The sequence below is a fragment of the Panthera pardus genome, unplaced genomic scaffold (assembly GCF_024362965.1).
Source record: "Panthera pardus isolate Hobbes unplaced genomic scaffold, ASM2436296v1 HiC_scaffold_7, whole genome shotgun sequence".
Taxonomy (NCBI): domain Eukaryota; kingdom Metazoa; phylum Chordata; class Mammalia; order Carnivora; family Felidae; genus Panthera; species Panthera pardus.
Genome location: NW_026527002.1, coordinates 79867809 through 79888828, shown reverse-complemented (window position 1 = coordinate 79888828; position 21020 = coordinate 79867809).

The window sequence follows — 21020 nt, the reverse complement described above, 5'->3', positions numbered from 1 at the left end:
GAATACTCAACAGTCACAGCTGGAGTGAAGGAGCCTGTCCTTCCTGGGGGAAGGGAGACAAGAGAGAAGGCCAGAGGTGGCCCAAGGCGGGGGATGGGGGGGGAGCAGGGATGGTGGGAGTGTCCCTTCCCCCGGGCTGTTGCAACACATCAGTGCACACTTAGGGCCTAAACGCCCGTGGCTGTTCTCTCGCGGTTCCGGAGGCCACGGGTCCGAACTCAGATCCGCTGACCAAAATCAAGGTGTTCCCCGGGCGTGCGCATCAGCGACTCTGAACAGAGTCCCTTCCCTGCCTTTCCAGCTTCTGGAGCTGCCTCCGGGGGCCTCGGGGCCCAGCCTCCAAGTTCAACGCCAGCAGGTAGCACCGCGCCTCCGGTCAGCATCGCCTCTGTCCGCGTCAACGCTCTCGTGAGGGACACTTGCGATTGCATTCAGGGCCCATCCAGACAATCCAGGGCAGTGCTCCGACTTCAAGATCCTTAGTTTAATCACATCGGCAAAGTCTCTTTTGCAAAGAAGGTAGCGTTCACAGGGTTCAGGGATTGGGACCTGGCTGTTCTCGGAGACCTTTATCCAGCCGACCACAGTGCGTTAATGGCTGTGGGGCCACCACGCCCTGTCCGTGGCCGTCGTTTATGATGGGCTTTGCCCACGGAGCCGGCATGAAGCCTCAGAAGCCTTCTTAACCCAGCCCTCAGGCCACCATTACCAAGAGGCTAGGGTTGGTTCACAAGGTGTAACTTAGGTGCCTTCCCACAGCAGGCATTTGAAATCATTTGGTTAACCTGAACCATGAGAGAATTTGCTGGGCAATTTCCCCCCAGTGTTCTCTTTACCATAAGAAATGTTTTAGTATATTCTTTCAGCAAAGAGTTGTGTGAAGAACGCATATCCTTCCAACTCCTGTGAGGAGAATGATCAAACCTGTGTGTCTTAGGGTGATTTGCCAGAACCCGTTCCATAGCAGGGTGGGCGTGGGGGGCTGCGGGCTGCTGGATCAAACTGGTCCTGATGCCAACTCACATCTCCTCTGCCTCACCCGACCCCGGCCACACCGGGATGGCCAGCTCCGTGCAGGCGCCCACTCAGAGGTGACATCTGCTGGGCCCACCCGGATACCCCCTGCCTCCTCCCCAAGGCTTCTCCCAGGGTGGGAGGCCCTGGGGGCAGCCCCCCAGCGAGCACGCTGGGGCAGACGCTCAGGGGAGTCATGCCTGTGCAGCCACCCCTGACCGCTCGGCCAGGATAGAAGCCAAAGGTTGGATGCTGCCCCCGGCAGACGTCCTGGGGTCACTTCACAAGCTCCTTAGTGGCTGCCGCAGGATAGAACCCGGGTGCCCGCGGCAGTGGCCAACCTGAGACCCGGGCCTCGGTTCCTCCTCCGACCCTGCTCCCTGAGAGCGGCCATCCCTGAACCGGTCCCTCCTGGTTCCTGGGCCCGGAGCCGTCATACTGACCCCTTGGAAATCAGAATGCAGGATGATAGCAGCTCCCCTTTGGGGGCGTCTGCGGGGGGTGGGCCTCACCCTGGAACACTGGTCGGGAACGGCTTTCTCGGAACCAGTGGACCCTGGAAGGAAACAGCGTGGTCAGAAATGCGTGTGTGTTAGCCGGCTATTGCTCTGTAACAAATTCCCCGACAGCAGCCATTTCTCTCTTGGGTCTGAGGGCCTGGGGTCCGGGAGTGACCTGGCTGGCTGTTTCTGGCCCAGGGTCTCTCACGCCGATGCAGCCCAGGGGGTCAGCTCGGGCCACACCGTCTGAAGGCTTGAGCGGGCCGAGGGACCCTCTGCAGGGCTGTCCTCACCACGCGGGACTCTCCAGGACGCGGGGTCCCTGCAGGTCACCGTGGAGGCCGGCTACTAGCACGTAACGGTGACATTTGCACGACCCGGGTGTCTGAATCAGACAGAGCAGGCTGATTTGTGTGCAACGTTGCATTTTCCTGTTCAGCCACCAGAGCCGAGGCACCTTGGCTTCCTTCCTTCACCTCCTGGTCTGCTGCTTCTCCATCAACATCCCTGGGGAGCCCCCCGGGGCAAGGGGCGAGCGTGTCCAGGATCGACCTCGTGTTTGCTGTCCCCTGGGCTCCCACTGCCTGTCCTCCTCTTGGAAACTCGGCGCATCCTGGAGAGAAAGCCCTGACCGAGAGCAGAGCGGGGTGGGGGTGGGGGTGGGGGTGGGGGTCTCCCGGGGAATATTTTCCTGCTTTGCTTCTGTAAGAACCAGGTAAGTGCAAAATCACTTACTTGTTTCGAAGCCTCATTACTAAACGCTAAATATCATTATGAAATGCTCGTGCTTCATTCTATTTTTAAAAGTGAACATCGGATGTGTGAAGCCTTATGTGTAAGTAATGGAGCTGGACTGGAATGGAGAGTGGGCGATGGGACAGTACCTTCCAGAGTCTGTGCATACTTCGTCAGAGAGGCACGGTGGCCCTGTGGTCACTCGGACTCAGGCACGTGGTCAGGAAGAGGGGGAGTGGACGTTTGGACTAGGTTGGCCAGAGCCCAAGCCCTTGGCTGGCCCCCACGTCCCCTGGGCCACAGCTGCCCAGGAGGGGGACAGTCTGCAAACAATATTGCCCCTGGGTCCCACCCCACATGTTCCACGTGTTGTAGGGCCCCACGCCCCAGCCTCCGGCCACTAAGACTTTTGGGGCCCCTTCTGCCCCCAACCCACTGGGCCTGGGGCTCACGCTCTGCTGGGCTTTGCAGCCTGGCTCTGAGCCACATGCTGTGACCTGGTTTGTCCTTCCCAGAGATTCCAGCCCCGGCCATTTGGCCTGAACCAGACGGTCCCCTCCACACGATGGAGTCTGGAGACAGCCTTTGGCCCCACTAGGGCCGGACCCCTCTGGTCTCTAAGCCCTCAGCCCTGTTCCCGACAGGTCCTATTTCTTCACTGAGTGCCTACTCAGATGCTGTGCTGGGCCCTGTGACAAGGGACGCCTCGTTCCTGCTCTCAGTGAGGCTATGGGGACATGCAGAAAACCCAGTAAGTGGCCGAATACGTTGGGCACATGGTCACGAGTGCCTCCTGGCAGGTCACTGAATTCTGTGAGGGGGCTACGGGAGTGGGGGGGGGGGGAAGGGCTTTCCAAAGAAGTGACATTTAGGCTGAGATGAGAGGGAAACCCAGGAGTGGGTGAGGCACATAGCAAGGGGAACAGAGCACCAGCGTAGGGAACAGCAGTGCACAGGCCCTGAGGTTGAAAGAGTCGGCACAGTGGGAGGACTGGGAGAGGCCAGCCAGCTGGCTCCTGGACCCCGACCTCACCTCTGAGACCCCAACCCGCCCAGGGTAAACCAGAAGTAACAAACCTGGTGCTCACAGTGGAGGCGCCCTCTCTAAGAACTCAGAGCCCTGTGTGCTCAGTGACTAGCACCAGTATTAACAACAGTGTAGACAGGCGGTGGGGGCAGCAGGTGCGGTGCCTAAGCGGGAGGCCAGGTGTGGGTCCTGAGGCCGACCCTTCCTTGGCCCGAGACTTGGGGCGAGGCAGGCCCCCCCCAGGTTCTGGTTTCCAGGTGTCAGATGAGGCGGTGCACTGGGGAACAGTGCCCCCCCCCCCGGGCCGAGTGTCTATTTTGTGCCAAGCACGGGCTAAGTATGATGCACACACAGTCCCTGTGTGCCAGGAGAGTGGGGCTCAAGGGTGGGTGCAGGAGCGACCCTGGGTCTGGGCTTCCACACGCCGTTCTCACCCAGGCCACCCCTTGCTGCACAGGAGCAAAGGACCCAGAGGGCGTGCCACCAACACGCAGGACGGGGGGGTGGGGGGGCCTGGAGGCTGAATGGCAGACGCTGGTGGGGTGCTGCTGTCCCATGGTCACTGGAGGGGAACGGGGGCCCTGGACCGGGGGTGGGGGGCCTCTGCACAGGAGGAGATGGGTGCCGGGGGGGGGGGGGCGGGTAGGGACACCTGCTTAGAACCTGGGGTTCTCCCCAGTCTCCCTAAATGAACTCGGCCCAGGAAAGGTCTGGAGGTCAAGAGCTGGACACTTGAGGCCCTACTGTGTGCCGGCCTGTGTCTCTGCCCAGCTCCACGCTCAGCTCCGTGGGGCCTCCTTCCTGTTTCCAACTTGGCCTCCTTCTCCTGGTTTCCAAAACTTCCAGGAAAGGGCAGGAGGAGGGAAGCGGTGGGGTGGGTCGGGAACTGCCTGTTCTCCCGAGTTCCACTGGGACAGCCCAGAAACTGGGGCAGGGAGGCCCAGACTGAGAGGGAGAGAAGAGAGGGAGGCATCAGGAGGGGAAGGGAGGGGAAGGAAGGAGAGGGAAGGGGAGATTGCGGGGAGCAGGGGGAGGGACAAGGAGGGGGAGAAGGAGGGGAGGAGGGAGAGGCCTGATGGGAGGGAAGAGGAGGAGGGGAGGGAGGGGAAGGGGGTAAGGAGAGGAGGGAGGGGGAGGGGAGACCTGGGATCCGGCAAGGCACACTTGCTGGGGGGAGGGTCGGGCATGAATGGCTGCAAGGAGGGATCTGTGCGTGTGTGTAGCTGCGTGTGTATGAAGAAGTGTGTGCTTGTGAGAGAGGGTGAGCGACGGTCTGTGTGTCTGGGTGCAGGTGTGAGGGTGCAGGTAGTGACGGCTGGCAGAGACCCACCCAGAGGATGACCTCAACGCAAACCCAGGCTTCCCCAAGGGGCGGGACCCTCGGGGGAGGCCCCTCGTCAGGCTCCCCTCTCCTGCCTCATCCCCGTTCCTCCTGGGAAGGCCCAGGGTCGCTGGGCAGGACTTTCTGCAGGAGGCTTGGGGGGCAGCAGGACCCCTGGGCCATGGCAGGCAAAACCAGGGGAAATGACCTTGCCCTGCACACATGTGAGAGTGTGTGTGTGTGTGTGTGTGTGTGTGTGTGTGTGAGTGTGTGTGGCTGGGTGGGGAGGTGGGGAGGTGGGGAACGGGCACACGGATCTCCTGGCTCAGTCCCACCTTCCTTCTGCTGGTTGTCCCCTAGCACTGACCCACTGTCACCTGAAGCCACACCCCCAGCACACCCTCCGGGACCCTGATCACCACAGGAATGCTCCTTCCCGGGACTCAGGTTTCACACTGGCCAGCTCTCCCCACCCAGGCGGCCCAAACAGGTTGTAGTGGGTTGACGTGTCCCCCCAAAATCCATGATGACCCAGAACCTCAGAATGTGACCTTATTTGGGAAAAACGTCTTTGCAGATGTCATTAGTTAGGATGAGGTCATGCTGGAGCAGGGCGGTCCCTGTATCTGCTGAGATGTCCCTATGTCCTTGTAAGAAGGGGGGGGACTTACAGAGACACGGGAAGAGGCCACATGCAGACTGAGGCACAGACTGAGTGATGAGGCCACAAGCCAGGGAGGACTGGGGCCCCCAAAGCTGGGAGAGGCAGGAAGCATCCTCCCCTAGAGCCTTGGAGGGAGCCCGGCCTTGTCAACACCTTGATTTCAAAGGCCGGCCTCCAGACGGTGGGAGGGTGTTTCCTGTTGTTTAAGCCAGTTTGTGGTCATTTGGTGCAGCACCCCAAAGGGCACAGACACAAGGCTGTCCCCTCCCTCCCCCCACCCGCCCCCAGTACTTTGGCAGGGGAGGGTATGTGCAGTGGGGCGGCCGCAAGACCTCCACTCAGAACTCCAGCTACATGTGGCTGTCCAGGGCCCTGGCTCCCTGCTCAGGGTACAGCCGGGTATCCCCTGGGTGCTCCCAGGCAGTCACTGGGCGAGGGGAGGTGCACCGCCTCTGATGGGGGCTCAGGACTCCCCCGGCCTTGCCAAGCTTCCAGGATGTTCCCCAGCTCCCTCCCTAACCTCACAGACTTCCCCCTGCCAACCCTGCCTGGACACCTGCTCCCCGTGGGGGCCTGGGCTGCTGGGGCAGGGAAGCAACACTGAATCACTCTCCCCACGCTGCAGATGCCAAAACTGAGGCTCAGAGCAGAGAGGCCTCTCCCTGGGCGGGCGGGCCCTGAGTGGGAGCCAGAGGTCTGTGCCCCAGCCCACTCCCTCAGCTAAGCGGCTAGCTCGCTCTCTCTCTCCCTCTCTCTCTCTCTCCCTCCCTCTCAGGCAGCTCCCCCCAGCTGCAGGCCTGGTTGCCATGGTGTTGGAGGAGGAGAATGAGGAGTGGATTCCTGAGCCGAATCCAAAAATACACACACACACACCACTCGCCCCTCCTTCCTCACTCCCTTTCTCCAACGTCAAAGCCTCCCTTTGTGCAGCTGAGGCCAGTGCTGCTTTCATCCAGACGGGCCCGGAGCAAAGGAGGTCAAAGAGGCACAGGGTCCAGGAAGTGAGTCAGGGGACCCCAGCCCAGCCGGCCGACCTCCTAAACCAAGATGCTCCAGACCCTGCCTCCCCACAATGAAGGTCTGCCAGCGGTTCCCAGGCAGGTGCTTCCTGCCACTGTGCCTTCGCAGGCGCCGTTCCCTCCACCTGGAAAGCCCTTCCTCATCCTTCACGTCCAGCCCTCCTGGGAAACCTCCCCTGAGTCTCTCGAGGGTCCCCCTGCATTCTGCACCTGCCCCCACCACCGCCATTTTCTTGTTGTGTTGTCGTGGGAGGTCTTGGGACGGGAACTTCCTGCTACCTGGTGTCCCCAGTGCCTCATATGGGCACTTGCTCAGTAAATGCAGATGAAGGAAGGAAGGAAGGTGGGAGGAAGGAGGGAGGGAGGGAAAGGGGGAGGGAAGGAAGGAGGAAAGAAGGGTGGGAGGGAGGGAAGGAGGGAGGGAGGGGAGGAGGAAGGAAGGAAGAAGGGAGGGAGGGAGTGGGGGAGAGAAGGAGGGAAGGAGGAAGGACGGAAGGAAGGAAGGACGGATGGAAGGAAGGACTGACGGAGGGAGGAACAGCCCCCCTGGCTGGGTTCCTGATGGCCTATAGAAGTGCACACCCGTCACACCCTCCGGGCCGGGCCGGGGCTCTGTCAGCAGTGCTCCTAAGCCAGTCCCAGGGAGGAGGCAGAGGGAGCGAAGGATGCGAGTGTCAAGGTCTCAGGCAGCCCCCAGGACCGCGCGGGCAGCTAGGTGAGGGGTTGCAGGTGAAGAGACGGTCAGGGAGGTGCGCTCACCGGCCGCAGGCAGACTGTGGGGCGTGGAGCCAGCCGGACAGGCACCGCCGCCCGCCCGGAGCGGGTCTCACTCAGAAGCCCTCGGGTGTGGGGCCGGCTGACGACACCGGAGGGATCCAGCCGCGTGTCCCCTTGAGGGAGCCCCCGCAAGCTGGGGCCCAGGTCAGGGTGGGAAGAAACCAGGCAGCCCCCTCCCCGGGCACCCAGACTTCCCACTGGAAAGAAGTACCCTGGCAGGTCTCGTCTCTGCCGCGCTGGGTAGGGAGGACCGCTGTGCCAACGGCTTACTGTGTACAATTCCGTGTATTTTTTACCAAGAGCGTGTATTATACACATATTAAGAAATTTTTTTAATGTCTGTTTTTCAGAGAGACAGACAGAGCGTGAGCGGGGGAGGGGCAGAGAGAGAGGGAGACACAGAATCCGAAGCAGGCTCCAGGCTCCGAGCTGTAGGCACAGAGCCCGACGCGGGGCTCGAACCGCAAAGATCATGACCTGAACCAAAGTGGAATGCTTAACCGACTGAGCTACCCAGGTGCCCCTATAAACATATTTTTTTAATGAAAAGAAAATGAATATCCGATGGCCCCAAGGTCCCTGACTTCCCTAGAACCTTCTACACCGCTGGGCAGTTGTGACAAAGCCCAGAAACTCTGTCTTCCACCAGCCCTCAACCCACCTTGGGAGGTGTCTCACAAGCTAGGCCTCTACCCAAAGGTGGCCTAATCTGCTCATTCATTCTTCACACTCTGTGTCAGGTCTGTGCCCCCAGGAAGCTGCCAGTCTAATAGGGAGACAGGCACGCCCACCATACCACCGAGGAAGAACGTGGTGTAGAGGTGTGGCTGTGGGAGCAGGCAGGGAGGGCTTCACAGAGGAGGTGACCTTCGAATGGGGCCTTGGAGAGCGAGTAGGAGTTTGTTGGAAGGAAAGTGGGTAAAGGCAGATGGTTCTGGGCAGCGGGAAGAAGGTGAGCCCCAGTGTGGATGTGACCCAGATGCCAGGAGGGGTCTGGGGTGAATGAAATATGGGTGGGGCTGGGGGGTTAGCAAGAGATCAGGCTGGATGGGGGTGGAGACCCAAATCACCCAGTGGCTGGAAGCTGGGCAAGCAGCTTGCAGGTTTTCCTTTGGGCCGATGACTTTGGACTCGCTCACCGAGGGCACAGCTTTGGGCTCTTGGTTCTGATCCACAGGCCCAGGGTTGGAAAGTTCCCAGCTGGTTCTGACGGACCCGTGGGGTCGGTATTCACGGCTACAGCTGGAGGTCATTGAAGATATGAGAGTGACGGGGTCCAGCTGAGCCCAGTGTCAAGGGAAGGGGTGGACGATGAGGGCAATTCGCTCCCGGAGGACGGTGATGGGCCTGAGGCCACAGGGCTAAAGGGCAGAGCCGGGTCTCCAACCCAGGTCACTGTGACTTCAAGACCACCCCTGCCCTGTGGCCTCTGTTAGCATGGGTTGGGGGCCCCAGTCCCTGGCCCTGCTGCACTCAGGGACACGGAGGCTCTGAGTCACGTTTCGGGGGGTTCGTCTCCAAACGGTAGCGCGAAGGTGTACGCTGAGCCCCCGGCACCCAGGACCCTCCTGGGGCGCCTCCTGACTTTCCTTTCCTGTCCGCACAGGATGGGGTGTCCTGAGAGGCTAGGCGGAAAGAGCGAGGACTTTGAGACCTGAGTTCACGTGCAGGCGGCACCCACCGACTTGCGGGAGGGTCTCAGGCCAGCACGTGCTCCTCCAAGCCTCAGTTCCCTCATCTGTAAGGCGGGGCTGCGAAGAGAAACCACCGTCGCGGGATCGGGGAAGATTCTGGGCATGAGAGCCTGGGCACAGGGCCGGGTGCGGAGCCGAGCCTGAGCAGAGCTCGCTCCCTTCCTGCCGCCCCGGGGAGCCTGGTCTCATCCCATCTGGAGCCACTCACGGGGGAGTTGCCACACGGAAGGGCTGTGCCTGCTGCCCGTTAGGGTGCAAGGGAATTACACGCGGGGGGCAGCCGTGTTCTTGGACTGCTTAGTGACCACGCGAGCTCAGACAGAGCGGCCTCCGTTCTCGGAGGCTGCGGACGCTGAAGCTGCGAGGGCCTGGGCCCTGAGCCTGGGCAGGGCTTTCAACCCCCTTGGATGCGGAACACTTCCTGGAGGCGGCCCGGGATGCGCAAGATAAAAGTTGAGCTCCTCCGCTTGAAGCAGGGGTGTTGAAGGCGGTCCGGAGAAGAGTCCAGAGTCCCATTTGCCCTGTGGCCCTGACTCCTGGGGAGACGGAGGTCGGGGTTGGTCCTGGCGGCAGAATCAGGGGGAGCAGGACACAGGGAGAGGGCCGTGGACGGGGTCCAGCAGCCGATGTGGACCGGCTGGTACGGGAGGACTTCCATACGCTCAAAGCTGCCCGTTCACGCCAGTGTGATCGGGCCAATTAACTCATGTTTCCCAGCAAGAAGTCAGTCTGTACGACAGAAATGACACTATGTCTTTGGAAAAAATCGTGACGACTTCAACCTTTTAATGCCCCCACGATTTCTTTTCTTAAACCTGGAGGGATATTTTATTTTATTTTATTTTTAAATGTTTATTTATTTATTTATTTATTTATTTATTTAAATGTTTATTTATTTCTAAGAGAGACAGAGAGACAGAGCATGAGCGGGGAGGGGCAGAGAGAGAGAGGGAGACACAGAATCCGAAGCAGCTCCAGGCTCAGCTGTCAGCACAGAGCCCGATGCAGGGCTGAATCCCACAAACTGCGAGATCCTGACCTGAGCAGAAGTCAGATGCTTAATGGATGGAACCACCCATTAAGGGTGCCCCTTAAATGTTTATTTTTGAGAGAGAGCGCGAGAGACAGAGGATCTGAAGCGACACGGGGCTCAAACTCACAAACTGTGAGATAATGACCTGAGCCAAAGTCAGATGCTTAACCGATCAAGCCCCCCAGACGCCCCTGAAGGGATATTTTACTGAAAGTATCTCCTGTATAGAAGAAATATTTATATGAATTCAGCAACTCCATTAGCTTCCCTTTCTTTTTCTTTTGTTAAATTCAAGGAAAATTAAATCAAATATAGTGTCCAAAATAGGATTCTTCTGGTTTTATAAAAGCCTTTCCACCCACCTGTTCCTCACCCATCCTTCTGTTTGTGTATTTGCATTGAAGTCGCCCAGAATGGTGCTCACCTGATGCTAATGGTTATTTCTGGCTGCTGAGATTGGGGTTGTTTCTTTACTTCCATCTTGGAGATTTTCAGCATGTTTTGAATTCTTTATAATGAGTCGGTATCCATTTTTTTCATGTGATTTTTTTTTCTTAAAAAGTAAGATGGAAAGAAAGCATTAAGGTTGTTAACCAGAATTAATTCTGGAACCTGAGTACTGAAGCCACAGATGACTACTATTTTTCTTTCTCATTTCTTTCTTTCTCTTTTTTTTTTTTTTTTTTTGAGAGAGAGAGAGCATGAATGGGGGAAGAGCAGAGAGAGGGAGACACAGAATCCAAAGCAGGCTCCAGGCTCCAAGCTGTCGGCACAGAGCCCGGCATGGGGCTCGAACTCACGAACTGTGAGATCATGACCTGAACCAAAGTCAGACGCTTAACTGACTGAGCCACCCAGTGCCCCTCTTTCTAATTTCTAAAAGTAAGGGAAAAAGGGGAAATAATTTTACTTTTAAGATGAAGGGAGGGGTGGTGAGTGGCTTAGTTAAGCTCCGACTCTTGATTTCAGCTCAGGTCATGATCTCACAGTTTGTGGGTTAGACCCCTATATGGGGCTCTGTGCTGACAGTGCAGAACCTGCTTGGGATTCTCTCTCCCTCTCTCTCTCTCCGCCCCTCCCCTGCTTGTGCATGTTTACACTCTCTCTCCAAAATAAATAAATAGAGGCACCTGGGTGGCTCATTTGGTTAAGCGTCTGACTCTGGCTCATGTCATGATCACACGGTTCATGGGTTCGAGCCCTGCGCCGGGCTCTGTGCTGACAGCTCAGAGCCTGGAGCTGCTTCAGATTCTGTGTCTCCCTCTTTTTCTGCCCCTCCCTGCTCATGCTCTGTCTTTCTCTGTCTCTCAAAAATGAATAAGCATTAGAAAAATTATTTTAATAAAGTAAATACATAAACATTAAAACAATAAAATGAAGGGAAAAAGAAATCATGGAGGTTGTGAATCAAAAGCAGCTGACAGAACAGCTCAACAAATATTTCTTCAGCAACTTGATGCCAGGGTCCAATGTTTACTGTCATCTTATATCATTAGGTTTTCAGTCACTACATTTTCTCTTACACTGTCCCTGTAATTGTTATATACTGCCACTAGGTGGCAGTAAACACACCAGTATTCTGGGCTGGGCACACTCTGCCCAAGTCTGAGATAAGACCGGTTCAAGCCACCCATTACAGATTTGTAAGTTCTCATTAACGACATTTTTTGTTATATATATCTATACGCATATATCTTTATACACGTGTATATATTCATCTGTATCTATATCTAGATAGATTGTATGTATGTGTGTGTATGTACAAACATATATGCATTTTAGGATCAGCACTATTACAATCAAGGGTCTCTATTATTTGTCTTCCTCAAATAAAAACTTCAGACACACGTCAAAGAAGAGCCTAAAGCAAACCAGCATATCATGCCTCTGCACATGAGACAGGGTGGCCTAGAGGCAAAATGCCCCAGCTTCAGAAGCAAACAGATATGACTCCAAATCCTGGATTCATCACTCATTTGCTTCATCATCTTAGTTAAATTACTTGAGTTTTTTTGGGCCTTAGTATCCTTTCCTATATGGTGGAGATCTAATGGAATATGAATCAGGATTGTTGTAAGAATTGAGTGAAATGAGGTAGTTTAAAGAAATGAGGATATAGCAATTATTCTTGCTGCTGCCATTTCTACCTAGAAAAATCCTACTCGTCCCTGAAGACCCAGATCAAAGGTCTCCTCTTCAGTGAGACCCCTGCTAACTTTCTAGCAGCAATTAGTTGCTTGCTCCTCTGTCCTATATTCTAGTCCTTAACCCATTAGGTGGCCAAGTTTTGCTTTATAGCTTTTGAGGCTGTTTTCTGGTGAAGGAAAATTTAGGATATCATATCTCACTGTTGGAATGACTCTTTTATTATTTTGAAATGTCCCTTTTTAACTCCTAAGGCCCATATTAATAACATAATGAAGGCTGCTCCACTTTTTGTCTGATATTAGCTTAACTGCGCCACTTTGTTCCTTCCTTTTTTCTGTGTTGTGTTTGTTTTAATGCCCTGTTTTTTCTATCCTTTTACTTTCAGTCTTGCTGTGTCTTTAAATTTACAATATGTCTCTTAAAAATAGCATATAGTTGTTGTGTTTTTTTTTTTTCAATCCAATCTGGCAATTGTCTTTTCATTGGAGTATTTAATCCATTTACATTTAGTGCAATTACTGATCTATTTGAGTTTAAATTTACCATATTACTGTTTATTTTCTATTTGTCCTATCTGTTCTTTGTTCTCTTTTTCTCCTTTCTTGCCTTTTGACTTGATTATACAAATATCTTAACTATTTCCCTTTCCTTCTTATAGGTTGTTAATTACACATTCTATTATTTATCTTTTAATAGTTACTCCAGGAATTACAGCATGCATCCTTGACTTTTTAGACTTACCATATTTTTTCACTTGTCACTTCCTGGACAATAGAAGGATCTTTTTTTTTTTTAATTTTGTAAATGTTTCTTTTTTTTAATGTTTATTTATTTTTGAGAGGGAGAGAAAGAACGTGAAAGAGAGGGAGGGTCAGAGAGAGGAGGACAGAGGATCCAAACTGGGCTCTGTGCTGACAGCAGACAGCCCGACGCAGGGCTCAAACTCAGGAGCTGTGAGATCAAGACCTGAGCTGAAGTTGGACACTCAACTGACTGAACCACCCAGGCACTCTGGATCTTATATATTTTTTTTAAATTTTTTTTTTAACGTTTATTTATTTTTGGGACAGAGAGAGACAGAGCATGAACGGGAGAGGGTCAAAGAGAGGGAGACACAGAATCCGAAACAGGCTCCAGGCTCCGAGCTGTCAGCACAGAGCCTGACGCGGGGCTCAAACTCACGGACCGCGAGATCATGACCTGAGCTGAAGTCGGCCGCCCAACTGACTGAGCCACCTAGGCGCCCCCCTCCAGTGTTTTTTTAATGTGGGTCTGTTGGCGACAAATTCTGACAGCTTTTATTGACCTGAAAACATCTCTATTTCCTGTTCATTTTTGGAGTTTATTTAGCCTACTATGATAAGATTTTCTCTTTGAGTTTGTTTTTTGCTACTTGGACAATGATGGGCCCAGATGTGACCTTCTTTTCATGCTTCTTGATTGGGATTCTTAGAGTTTCTGATCTGTGGCTTGATGTCTTTTGTCAATTTGGAAATACTCAGCTATTGTCTCAAGTGTTCCTTCTGGCTTATCCTGCACTCTCACTCTCTCCCTTCATCCGGCTCCCTGCTATAACCCCACCACTCACCACCTGCTGGCTGGGGGGACGCAGACCGCTCAACGCCCTCTCCACAGCCTCCCTCCCCTCTGCCCATGTGTTGTCCCAGGAGGCTGTCAGGTTCTCTCTGGGAAGTGCTGACTCTGTTAACCTGCTTTGTGATCTTCATCCTCCCTTTCTTCCTTCCTGGTCTGCAAGCCCAAAGCCTAGAGACCGAGCCACCCTGTAAAGGTGGTAAAGCAGGAAGCTAGAAGGTGCCTCTTTCGGGACCACCTTCCCAAGTGGCTGCTGTAGCCCTGGGCCGGCTCCCCCAGGCTTCTTGTTTTGTGAGAAAGATCCCCCCCCCCACCCCCGGTTAAGCCACTGTGGTTGGTTGCTGGTACATATAGTGACAGAAATCCTAATCAGCACAAACAGCAGTTCAAGGGACACCTCCTCCAGCAAGCCTGCCTGGATTCCCCTGGCAGACGCAGTCCCGGGCTCTGTGTGCTCACACGGGTCAGGCTTTCACACACACCGCGCATATACCCACAGGCACCCACACACTCGGAGGCATGAAGGTTTGTCTCCAGCCGAAGCAACTCGCGCTTCCCCTGGAAGCCACCCAAACCAACCTTAACCACAAGACAGCTCATGCGGGATGACCGTGGTGTTGATTTGAGAACTAGCCGGCTCCTCTGGGTGGTTGCCTTTGGCTCAAACATGGTGTCATCACATTATATATTAGCCTGTGGATCCCTGCTTCCTCCCCTGAGGCACAGGGGAGGCCTTCCTGGGGCCTAACGAGCAAGGGAGCTGGGGACCGGAGGGCCCCCTGGGCCAGGCTGACTGACACAGGCTCTGGGGAAGGACATGCCTGCCCCCCGCCCGCAGCCCAGGGCGGGCAGGCAGGCGACTGTCCTCCGTGTCTCAGATGGTCTCAGCCGACAGGCAGTCTGTCTGTCTCTCTCCGTCTCTCTGTCTCCCCACCCACCTTGTCTCTCTCCATCTCTCTGTCTCCCCACCCACCTTGTCTCTTCATCTCTCTGTCTCCCCACCCAACTCGTCTCTCTGTCTCCCCACCCGCCTTGTCTCTCTCCGTCTCTCTGTCTCCCCACCCGCCTTGTCTCTCTCCATGTCTCTGTCTCCCCACTCAACTCGTCTCTCTGTCTCCCCACCCGCCTTGTCTCTCTCCGTCTCTCTGTCTCCCCACCCGCCTTGTCTCTCTCTGTCTCTCTGTCTCCCCACCCACCTTGTCTCTTCATCTCTCTGTCTCCCCACCTGACTCGTGTCTCCGTCTGTCTCCCCATGAGCCTCATCTCTCCGTCTCTCTGTCTCCCCACGTGCCTCGTCTCTCTCTTTCTGTCTCCCCACCCGCCTCTGTCTCTCCCCATCTCTCTGTGCCTCCCTACCTGCCTCATCGCTCCCTGTCTGTCTCCCCTCTGTCCGCCTCATGTCTGTTTCTCTTTGCGTGTGTGTGTGTCTGTCTGTCTCCCTGTCTCTGTGACTCACTGGGTCGGCTTCTGTCTCTCCACTTCTCTGCACATTTGCCTCTGTGTCTGTGTCTCCCTCTCATCTGGCAGTGGCCCTTCTGGGTATTTACTCTGAAGAACTGAAAGCGGGGTCTGGAAGAGACAAGTTCACACCCGTGTTCGCGGCAGGAGGAAGGAGCAGCGCCCGGGCATCTGAAGACAGACCGAGGTTCAAGAGCGGCTCGTCGGTACGGTAGGCTATCCCTCAGCCCTAACGAGGAAGGAAGTTCTGGCCCCTGCTAACACGCGGACGAGCCTCGGGGCGCCGGGTGGCTTCGTCGGTCGAGCATCCGACTCGGATTTTGGCTCGGGTCGTGATCTCACGCTTCGTGGGACGCGGCCCCGCGTCCGGCTCTGTGCTGACAACGTGGAGGCTGCTTGGGATGCTCTCTCTCCCTCTCTCTCTGCCCCGCCCCCTGGTGCACAGTGCTCCCTCCAAATAAATAAATAAACTTAAAAGCAAACATGGATGAGCCTCGGGGACACTGTGCCAGTGAGGTGGCCCGTCACAGAAGGAACACGACTGCCGGACCGCACTCCCACGAGGGCCCCGGAGTCCTCGCGCTCAGAGGGACGGAGCGGGCCGTGGGGCCGGCGGCGGTAAGAGGGGTGTCCCTGTGTCGTGGGGCAGAGTGTCAGTTTGGGGAGAGGGGAAAGTTTGGGAGGCGGGCGGAGGTGATGGTGGCACAACACAGAATGTGCTCCGTGCGCGGGGCCGCGGGCCGGGAAGGGGTTAGGACGGGACGTTGTACGCTGTTTGTATTCAATCACGATGAAAACAAGAGCGACCGTGTTATTATCTTTCGGTCTCTGTGGGTGTGGAGTTCAGGGAGGGCTGGCTGGGTGGTTCCGGGTGGTTCTCAGGGGTCTGGCCTGGGGTCTCTCATCACACCCTTATCTCCTTGAGGGCAGGAACCCAGTCATAGTTATCTCAGGGCCCCCAGCAGATGTTTGTTGACTGACTAACTGCCGGCTGCTTCCTCAACGCAGTCCCAGCCCAGGGCCCCTGGGAGACACGGGACCCTGGGCAGCCGGGCATGCCGAAGGAAGGCCAGGAACCCGGGAGCGGCTCTGGGGCCTCGGCCCAATGCCAAGAAGGAAGTGCCAAACAATAGCCCCTGAGACGCTGTCCCTCTCACAGCCAGATTTGCATTTCCGTGGGCAAAGGAGGTTTCCTCTGCAGGAAGTGATACCTGAGGGAGGGCTTCCTGCAGAGCAAGAGGGAGGGGGGCTGGGGAGGATGAGGAGAGAGGGAGGCCGCCCTGCACCACCCCTGCCCCTGGGGACCAAAGGCCACTGCAGGTGGCCACCTCCCCGCCTCTAAGGACTCACTTTCCTGCACGAAGCACTGACTCCCCACTGAGGCCAGCTCCCCGTTTACTGCTCTGTGACCCTGAGTTCTTGCCACTGGCTTCCCTCTCTGTAAAAGAGGGACATACGAGATTCAGACCACTGTGCATGTCATTGCAAATGACCCTGACCCAGAACTGTCCTCACTGCCTCCTTGCTGTCCAGGGGAAAACAAACAGAAGTGAACATACAAGAGTGACCGTGTGGGGAGTTCAGGACGGTGTGGAATCTTGCCCCTCTCCCCCAGCTGAAGAAGCCGAGAGGAGGCAGCTGAGGACCAAACACCGGTTCCATTGCTGGAAAGTAGAAACGAGAGAATGATGGAGAAGCTCTGAGGCAGAAACAGATGGGCCCTCGTTCCTCCTGCCACTTTCAGTGTAACCACCCCAGGAAGGAGAGAACTGGCCTGGGAGCCAGCCAGCAGGAGCCACGGGCAGGCTAGGTCAGAAGGTATCAGGGAGTGCAGGGGGACAGGGAGGGGAGGAGAGAATGTGGAGGGGAAGGGGAGCCTAAGATTGCAAGGGACTCGTCCCGGGGGGGGGGGGGGGGGGAAGCAGAGAGGAGAGCAGGAAGCAGAGTGGAGGAGTGGCCCGAGTTCCTGCACATCTGCTATGTGGGGGCGCTGAGCTGTGCTCAAGACGCAGCCCCGAGCTTGTGCTGCATAGACAGAAGAAAGGGGAGGCAGGGAGCTCTCTGGGGGCAGGCAGTCGGTGGGCCCCCTGGGCGGGTGCCCCTTGTGGGGGCTGCTGCTATGGGGACCCCGGGGCCCCTGCCCCCAGCCCCTCTGCTTCACTCTCTTTCTTCTTCTCGGCCACGCTGGGTCCCCACGTGCAGTGGGCAGCACACTGTCCCCAAGAAGGCACGTGCAAGTCCTAACCCCAGGTCCTGTGACTGTGACCTTATTTGGAAAAAGTCTTGGCAGAGTTAAGTGAAGGATCTTGAGATGAGGTCATCATATTCGGGTTCAGACTTACATCCAATGGCAGGTGTCCCTATGAGAAGAGTGAGGACACAGGGAAGGGCCACACGGCGATGGAGGCCGAGCCTGGAGGGGTGCAGCCACACGCCAAGGACCGCCAGGAGCCCCCAGACTCTGGGAGACAGGAAAGATCCTCCCCCAGCGCCTCTGGAGGAAACCCTGTCCGCACCTTGACGTTGGATGTCTGGCCCCCAGGACCATGGGAGAATACGTTCCTGCTGTCTCAAGCCGCCCAACTGGTGGCCCTTGTTCCTCCGGGACAGCAAGGCTCGCTCCACAGTCCGGACAGACAAGCCGTCAAGGGACCGAGTCGCTCGGTCTCCCTGCCTCCTTCCCTCCACGTGTCGCTGCCTCTGGAGAAGTCACCGGAGCCTGGGAGCCAGGGAGCAGGGTTTGGGAGGTACAGAAGAGGCGACCAGCAGAAGCTCAACACTGCGCTAGGCCTGGCGAACCAGGGCTCTTCTGGGCCACCGCCTTCCGACCTGCTGTCTCAAGGGGAAGCAATCTCTGTGAAAGTGCGGTCTGCGGTCAGCGGTCAGCGCAGGGAGGAAGTGGGGAAGCACGGCAGCCGCCAAGCGCCTGTGACCCGGGGCGCCGGTGCCCTCTGGGGCGTGCCCCTTTGCACCTAAGCCACAACTCACAGCCATGATGTCACTGCAGCCTCGGGGTCCCCTCGCTCCACAGCACAGGCCGCTTCTAAAGCCCCGCACCTGTCTTTGCACTCCTTTTCTTACAGGGGACCCCTTCCCAAATCATAAAGGCGTCGGGGTCCCACGAGGCCTGGAGCCCTCCCAGCTAACACCGGGGTGGGGCACAGAGCGCGCGGCTCACACACAGCCAGTTGTGTCGAAGTTGCCCTGGGTTTCCTGTCAACTGACCAGCTGACCGGCCAGCTGTCCATGCATTTAACCACCCGACATCGCTCTGTCCCGGCCACGGGCTGTAATCCTTGCTGTCAATGCTCATGCTTAGCAGTGGGGGAGCAGGATACATAGAAAGACAGGAAGCACTCATACCAGCGGGAGCAAGAGGAATGGGCAGACACAGCGCGGAGAATGGCTGACCCCAGAGACAGCCCTGACTCACAGTGGCTCAAGTTACGACGGTTCGACTTTATGACGGCGTGAAAGCTGTATACGTTTGGTAGAAACGGTACTTGGAGTTTTGAACCTGAGTCTTTTCCAGGGCTAGGGGCGTGGGGTATGATCCTCTCCCCGATCCTATCCGGTGACGCCGAGTAGTGGTCATGGCCGGGGTCCTATCAGCCAGCGATCATGAGGGCCCACAACCAACCCACCAGCAGCCGTTGTGCCCCCACACAGCCTTTCTGTCACTTTCAACACAGTATTCGATGAATTCCGTAAGACAGTCAACACTTCATTATCAAACAGGCTTTGCGTCGGATGGTTTTGCCCACCGGTAGGCTCACAGGAGTGTTGTGAGCACGTGTAAGGCGGGCTCAGCTGTGGTGGGCGGTGGGTTGGGTGTGTTACATACGTTTTTGACTCACGATGGTTTCGCCTTAGGTGAGTTTATCGGGACATAACCCTCTCGTGAGCTGAGGAAGGTCTGTGCCTGGAAATCAGCACAGCCCCACCGAGGAGATGACTTCTGGTCTGGGTTTTCTAAGGACGAGCAGGAGCTTGCCAGCGGACAAGGGGAGGGGAGCTTAGGCAGAGGGAACAGCACGGGCGTAGGTGTTGGACAGCCAGGTCACCTGGCCACTCACAGGTGACGGCCCGCCTGGCCTGCAGGGCTGCTGGGCGAGAAGAGAGAGGGAAGGGCCTGGCCCGGGCGATGGGGAGGGGTGGGCACGGGAGGAAACAGGTGTATGGACCCTCCAGGGGTGTGTCAGCTTCCCGGGGCCGACATAACAAAGTACCGTGAACCTGGAGGCTTCGAACAGCAGGAATGTATTGCCTCACAGTTTTCGAGGCCAGGAGTCTGAAAAGCAGGTGTGGGCAGGGTCACGCTCCCTCGAAAGGCTCTGGACAACAGTACCTCCTGGCCTCCTCCAGCGTCTGGCTGGGGTGGTGATACTTGGGGCCCGTTGGCGTGCAGCTGTGTGTCCCCAGTCTCTGCCCCGATGCCTCATGGAGCTCTCCTGTGTGTCAGCGTCCCTTCTCCCCCTCTTCTAAGCACTCCAAGAGTACTAGATGAGGGTCCACCCAGATGAAATAACCTGGCAACACCTGCAGACCCTATTTCCAAGTAAGGTCTCATCCACAGGTAGCTGGGGTCAGGGTTTCAACAAACCTTTCTGGGGGCACAATTCACACGCCAGGACTTGCCACTGATTCGATGGGTGACACAGACTGAATCCTCCTCCAAATTCATACATTGAAATCCTAACCCCTGCCATGGGACTGTGTTGGAGACAGAGCCCTTAAGGAGGTCGTAAGGGTCCTGACCCCATAGAAACAGATGTCCTTATGGGGCGCCTGGGTGGCTCAGTCGGTTAAGCGTCCGACTTTGGCTCAGGTCATGATCTCACGGTTCGTGGGTTTGAGACTTGCGTCGGGCTCTGTGCGGATAATGCAGAGCCTGGAGCCTGCTTTGGATTCTCTTTCTCCCTCTCTCTTTGCCCCTCCCCTGCTGGTGCGCTCTCTCTCTCTCTCTCTCTGTTTCTCTCTCTCTCAAAAATAAATAAACGTTAAACAAAAAAATTTTAAAAAAAGAAAAAAGGAACATGTGTCCTTACAAGGAGAGGAAGAGACACCAGAGCTCTCTCTCTCTCTCCCACATGAGGACACGGCAGGAAGGTAGCTCTCTGCAAGCCAGAAAAAGGCGCCCATCGGTCCTGAACACCATCAGCCTTGGTCTTGGATTTTCCAGCCTCCAGAACTGAGAAATGAATTTCTGCTGTTTAAGACAATGGGGCTGGGGCTGGGTAAACAGGAAGCAGGGAGGAGCTGAGGACCCTCCGGGTCTGGAGGAAACAGAGGTAATGCTAACCCACACGTGCTGTGGCTGAATGGCCTGGCCAGAGACCGAGGTTCCAGAGACGTACTGGGCACAGCTCAGGGCCTCCAGGAGCTTGGGGTCAGGCGGGGAGGCAGGAAGGAGCCCCAGGCCGGCCGGGTAGTCATGAGCATGTCTTGGAGACGTGGAGCTAGGACTAGGAAGCTGCCGGAAGGGGCAGGGCTGGCCGCCAAGCTATGCCCTTGCAACAGAGCAAGAACGCCTGTTATCACCTGACCGGCAGCCCCCAGCTGTGCTCCCCCAGCCAGACCTCTCTCCCGAGCTCCCGGCCCCCGCAAAGGGCCAGGACTCAGTCCCCTCTGCCACCCCCTAACTACACATTCTCAGCCAGATTCACTAGGCTCGTTCTCCAAACGGCTCTTCCTGCCCCGTCCCTGGCTCTTCTAACAGTCCCTGTCCTCCCCCTGTCCCCTTTTAGAGCAGCCTCCCGTCACCTCGTCCTGAGACGGTCTTTCCCTTGCTCCCAGGGTCCTCTCAAAGCCTGGGTGGGTTTAGGCAGCAGGTGAAAGAAAATTCATCTCCCTCCCTCCCACCTCCAGGAGCTCTATGATTCCTACACGTCCTGACCCCTGGGTTTCACCTTGGCCTTGGTTTCCTCGCGGTTCTGGCTCGCTGCCCTGCCCACTCTTGGCGCCCAAGAGTGGTCCCCACTGGACTCTCTTCTGGCTCCACACCTCTCCTGACCCTCGCCCCAGGCCCTGGTCAGAT